This window comes from Phoca vitulina, unplaced genomic scaffold (assembly GCF_004348235.1).
Source record: "Phoca vitulina isolate PV1807 unplaced genomic scaffold, GSC_HSeal_1.0 scaffold29, whole genome shotgun sequence".
Lineage (NCBI taxonomy): Eukaryota > Metazoa > Chordata > Mammalia > Carnivora > Phocidae > Phoca > Phoca vitulina.
Genome location: NW_022589732.1, coordinates 738,260 through 744,816, shown reverse-complemented (window position 1 = coordinate 744,816; position 6,557 = coordinate 738,260). Strand labels below are relative to the sequence as shown.

The following is a 6,557-nucleotide window of genomic DNA, read 5'->3' as shown; positions in this document are numbered from 1 at the left end:
ATATCTGTGGATAAACTGTTCTCAAATCTGTCACTGGAATTACCACCAGGACAATACCTTTAATAACTATTCATTTGCATTTGGGCATTTTTCTCATGATAATTTTGGTAATGTGCCATCAGATATGTCTCACCCTTATGCAGAAGCACCTCTACTCTTAATTTTCATAGTGTTCTCACATTAATGTGTAGATACACAATTCAAAAATTATGCAGATCTCTTTCCTTATTTCTTTTTCCATAATGTCTTGTAATCTCCACCCCTTTACTCTGTATTTACAAACTTCACCCATTGTATTTCTTCTTAGTAACCCTGGTACATTTCCCCTTTCAACTCAGAATTTTCAGTCGAATCAATACTAACTTCTCAGCAACCCCAATCTACCTTCCTAAATATCTTAGCTTTCTCCAAAAAGGGCCACTTGTGATATCTATTCTTTTTGTCTTTTTCCTCTCATATATGTTGCAAAAATAATATGGCACTAAAGAATTGTAAACACGCCATTATAATTATCTCTCCCTTAAGGCAATTAAAATATTAACTGTCCCAACCCCTTCTTCCAAACAGTGACATCCTCTTACAGAACTTTCTGCCACATCAAAAGCAATATTTTTTTTAATTCCATAGCTTCGATCTATTTCTTTATCCCATTGTTCTGAATAATGAACATATTGTCATTGCCCAGAGTACTTTTAATTATTGGACCACCTCTTCTAAACTTAAGCTTTCTTGATTCTTGGATACCTAGTAGCTGAAAGGTAAACTTTCTTGTTTTCATTTCATTTCAACACCCTCTAGAGTGTGAAGAGAAGATGGGACTCTGGTGGTATTTGTGAGTGCTGCAACCATATCTTTTCCTGCTGATGATTATGAGTCTGAGGCTGCTTATGATCCCTATGCTCACCAGGGCAATTATGATATGCACACAGGAGATCCAAAGCAGGATCTGGCTTATGAACATTAGTATGAACAGTAGACCTATCAGGTGATCCTCAAAGTAATCAAAAACTTCATCTAGTATTTCCACAAAGCCATCTCAGATCTGATTGACCAGAAGGTGTATGAGTTGCAGGCCAGCCATGTGTCCAGTAATGTCATTGACCAAAAGTTGTATGAGATCAAGGACATCTGTGACAGCTGAACCAAGCTGACTGAAAGATCTTCAAGAATACACCCTGGCCTGAGACTGAAGCCCTTGTTCCGCAGGTTGGCAACAGTGCTGTCTTCCTGATTTTGTACAAAGAATTATATTACAGGCAGGTATATGCCAATGTCAGTGAGGGACCCTCCTTGGAGCAGGGGTCTGAATCCTATTACAACTACTTCAATCTCTTCAAAGACATTCTTAATGCTGATGGTCCTGTTCCCCTTGAACTACCCAACCTGTGGTTCTGGGATAACATCAATGAGTTCATCTATCAGTTTCAGTCTTTCAGTCAGTACCGCTGTAAGACTGACAAGAAGTCAGAGGAGGAAATTGACTTCCTTTGTTCTAATTCCAAAATCTGGAATGTTTATAGTGCCCTCAATGTTCTTCACTTCTTGGTAGACAAGTCCAACATTAACTGACAGTTGGAGGGGTACACAAGTGGAGGTGACTCTGAGAGTGTGGCTGGGGAGTATGGACAACACTCCTTATATAAGAAGTCTGGCTACTTCAGCCTGGTGGGTCTTCTGCATCTGCACTCCCTATTGGGATTTTACCACCAGGTCATCAAGGTGCTGGAGAATATCAAACTGAACAAGAAGAGCATGTATTTTTGTGTGCCTAAGTGCCAGGTCACCACATACTATAACATCAGTTTTACATATTTGATAATGTGTTGCTACCAGGATGCTATCTGGATCATTGCCAACATCCTCTTCTATATCCAGAGGACCCAAGAGCATGTTTCAGAGGACCACATATAAGTATGAGATGATTAACAAGTAGAATAAGCAGATGCATGTGCTGCTGGCCATCATCCTCACTATGTACCCCATGCAAATTGACAAGAGCATTCACCTCCTGCTATGGGAGAAATACAGAACCACAGGTCTATGAGGAAATTTTAAGATACTCCTGTCCCAAATTACTGTCGCCTGTAGTGCCCAACTATGGCCATGTGCACCCCAACTACACAAGGAAACCTTCTTGGAGCAGATGAAGGTGTTTTCTGATGAAGTGCAGGAGCAGGCTTCCTCAAGCTTTACACCACCATGCCTATGGACAAGCTGGCTGGGTTCCTGGACCTCACAGAGTGGGAGTTCCATGTCAGCTCCTTGTCTTCAAACACAAAATGAAGAACCTGGTGTAGACCAGGGTCATCTCTGCCCTAGATGGCAAATTTCAGTCAGCCTCTGAGGTTTAATTCTGCATTGGTAAGGACATGATCTATATTGCAGACATCAAGGGTGCCAGGCCCTATGGGGATTTCTTCATCTGGAAAATACACAAATCTGAGGAGCTCAGTCAAACCCTGAAGAAGATGGGGCAGAGACCCTGAGTTACATTCACATTCTTGTTAGGAACCTATTTTGATGTCTTTGTAGGTGGGGTGTATTTTTTTACCATGAGCCCTTACCTAGATCAGACATCAGCCATTCCACTGAGTTGAAGTTTATTTGAATTAAGGACTGAAATGTTTTAAATAGGCCTCAGTAAAGGATCTTCTTTGGAAAAAGAGAGAGAGAAGATGGGAAATGTATTGCCCTAGAACTATACCTGCCACGCTCTCTAGCTTGAGCAGCCCTAACATCTGTTTGCATTTTCCCTGTGGTCAAGGACCCAGGTCTCTGCTGCTGCCATCTCTCCTGCTACTGACTTCAGGTCCTGATGAATTAGCTGGTCTTGATCCTTCAGTATCTCTTGAGCATGTCACATTAGTGCACTGCTCATTCCCATACTGTATACCATCTGTTTAGGGGTCACTGGTCATCCCTGATATATGAGACACCAAAAGACTCTCCTGGAACCATGCATGTCAGACCCAGAAACATATGGGAATTGACATCCAGGGTAGCAAAAATATGACCAACTGCATACAGGATGAGAATGAGCTCCTCTTTCTTTCTTTGCTCCCTATCTCTAATGGCTGGATTGGAGAGGCAAGAGATCTCTATGGCCGCCCAAAAGACTCCTGCATGACCCTTTGGTCATCTTGTTACAAAATGTGGTCAGCTTGGGAATATATTACCTTAATTTGTTTTTTTTTTTTTAATTTAAGTTCAATTAGCAAACATATAGTACATCATTAGTTTCAGATATGGAGTTCAATAATTTATCAGTGGCATATAACACCCAGTGGTCATCACATCATGTGCCCTCAATGCTAATCACCAAATTACCCCAGCCACCCACACACCAACCCTCCAGCAACCCTCAGTTTGCTTCCTGTAGTTAAGAGTCTCTCATGGTTTTTCTCCCTTTCTGATGACTTCCCATTTTTTGCCTCCCTTCCCCATCCTCCTCTGTGCTGTTTCTTATTTTCCACATATGAGTGAAACCATATAATTGTCTTTCTCTGATTGACTTATTTCACACAACTTAATATCTTCCAGTTCCATCCACGTAGATGTAAATAGTAACTATTCATCCTTTCTGATGGCTGAATAATATTCAATTGTATATATGAACCACATATTCTTTATCCATTCAATTGTCAGTGGACATCTCAGCTCTTTCCACAGTTTGGCTATTGTGGACATTGCTGCTATAAACACTGGGGTGCAGGTGCCCCTTCAATCATTAAATTTTTATCTTTGAGGTAAATATTTAGTAGTACAATTGCTGGGTCATAGGGTAGCTCTACTTTTAACTTCTTGAGGAGTCTCCATACTGTTTTCCAGAGTGGCTATACCAACTAAGTTCTACATTCCCACCAACAGTGTAAGAGGGTTCCCCTTTCTCCACATCCTTGCCAACACTTGTTGTTTCCTGTCTTGTTAATTTTAGCCATTCTGACTGGTGTGAGGCGGTATCTCATTGTGGTTTTGATTTGTATTTCCTTGATGGCAAGTGATGTGGAGCATTTTTTCATGTGTCTATTGGCCATTTGGATGTCTTCTTTAGAGAAATGTCTGTTCATGTCTTCTGCCCATTTCTTAAATGGATTATTTGTTTTTTGGGTGTTGAGTTTGAGAAGTTCTTTATAGATCTTGGATACCAGCCCTTTATCTGTTATGTTATTTGCAAATATCTTTTACTATTCCGTGGGTTGTCTTTTCATTTTTTGACTGTTTCCTTTGCTGTGCAGAACCTTTTATCTTGATGAAGTCGCAATAGTTCATTTTTGTTTTTCTTTCCCTTGCCTTTCAAGATGTGTCTCACAAGAAGTTGCTGTGGCCGAGGTCAAAGAGGTTACTGCCTGTGTTCTTCTCTAGGATTTTGATGGATTCCTGTCTCACATTTAAGTCTTTTATTCATTTTGAGTTTATCTTTGTGTATGGTGTAAGAAAGTGGTCCAGTTTCATTCTTCTACGTGTGGCTGTCCAATTCTCCCAGCACCATGTATTGAAGATACTGTCCTTTTCCCATTGGATATTCTTTCCTGCTTTGTCAAAGATTAGTTGACCATAGAGTTGAGGGTCCATTTCTGGGTTCTCTGTTCTGTTCCATTGATCTATGTGTCTGTTTTTGTGCCAGTACCATACTGTCTTGATGATTACAGCTTTGTAATATAGCTTAAAGTCTGGCATTGGGATGCCTCCAGCTTTGCTTTTCTTTTTCAACATTCCTCTGGCTATTTGGGGTCTTTTGCTGATTCCATACAATTTTTAGGATTGTTTGTTCCAGCTCTGTGAAAAATGTCGATGGTATTTTGATAGGGATGGCATTGAGGGTGTAGATTGCTCTGGATAGCATAGACATTTGAAAATGTTTATTCTTCCAATCCATGAGCATGGAATGTTCTTCCATTTCTTTGTGTCTTCCTCAATTTCTTTCATAAGTGTTCTGTAGTTTTTAGAGTACAGATCCTTTACTCTTTGGTTAGGTTTATTCCTCGGTATCTTATGGTTTTTGGTGCAATAGTAAATAGGATCAATTCCTTAATTTCTCTTTCCTCTCTCTCATTGTTAGTGTATAGAAATGCAACTGATTTCTGTGTATTGATTTTATATCCTGCCACATTGCTGAATTCCTGTATGAGTTCTAGCAATTTTGGGGTGGAGTCTTTTGGTTTTCCACATAAAGTATCATGTCATCTATGAAGAGTGAATTTGACTTCTTTCTCAATTTGAATACCTTTCATGTCTTTTTGTTGTCTGATTGCTGAGGCTAGGACTTCTAGTACTACAATGAACAACAGAGGTACGAGTGGGCATCCCTGTCGTCGTGTTCCTGACCTTAAGGGAAAAGCTCTCAGTTTCTCCTCATTGAGAATGATATTCACTGTGGGCTTTTCATAGATGGCTTTTATGATATTGAGGTATGTTCCCTCTACCCCTACACTGTGGAGAGTTTTAATCAAGAAAAGATGCTGTACTTTGTCAAATGCTTTCTCTGCATCAATTGAGAGGATCTTGTCCTTTCTTTTATTTTGTGATGTACCACGTTGATTGATTTGCGAATGTTGAACGACCCTTGCAGCTCAGGAAAAAATCCCACTTGGTCGTGGTGAATAATCCTTTTAATGTACTGTTGGATCCTATTGGCTAGGATCTTGGTGAGAATTTTAGCATCCATGTTCATCAGGGATACTAGTCTGTGATTCACCTTTAATGGGGTCTTTGTCTGGTTTGGGAATCAAGGTAATACTGGCCTCATAGAACGAGTTTGGAAGTTTTCCTTCCATTTCTATTTTTTGAAAGAGCTTCAGAAGAATAGATATTAGTTCTTCTTTAGATGTTTGGTAGAATTCCCCCTGGGAAGACATCTGGCCCTGGACTCTTGTTTGTTGGGAGATTTTTGATGACTGCTTCAATTTTCTTGCTGGTTATGCATCTGTTCGGGTTTTCCGTTTCTTTGTGTTTCAGTCTTGGTAGTTTATAAGTTTCCAGGAATGCATCCATTTCTTCCAGATTACTTAATTTATTGGCATATAGTTGCTCACAGTGTGTTCTTAAAATTCTCTGTATTTCCTTGGTATTGGTCGTGATCTCTCCCCTTTCATTCATGATTTTATTAATTTGGGTACTTTCTCTTTTCTTTTGGATAAGTCTGGCCAGAACTTTATCGATCTTATTAATTCTTTCAAAGAACCAGCTTCTAGTTTCATTGGTCTGTTCTACTGTTCTTCTGGTTTCTATTTTATTGATTTCTGCTCTAATCTTTATTATTTCTCTTCTCCTGCTTGGTTTAAGATTTATTTGCTCTTCTTTCTCCAGCTCTTTTAGGTGTAAGGTTATCTTGCATATTGGGATTTTTCTAATTTTTTGAGAGAGGCTTGTATTGCTATGTATTACCCTCTTAGGACCACCTTTGCTGTATCCCAGAGGTTTTGAACTGATGTGTTTTCATTCTCATTAGTTTCCATGAATTTTTTAAGTTCTTCTTTAATTTCCTGGTTGACCTGTTCAGTCTTTAGTAGGATGCTCTTTAACCTCCAAGTGTTTGAGTTCCTTCCAAATTTCTTCTT

At 39.6% G+C, this 6,557-nt stretch overlaps 1 pseudogene; it reads left to right on the top strand.

The window, feature by feature from the left end:
- Positions 1 to 1,061: 1,061 nt before the first annotated feature.
- LOC116644397 lies at positions 1,062 to 2,486 on the top strand (annotated as a pseudogene).
- Positions 2,487 to 6,557: the final 4,071 nt, after the last annotated feature.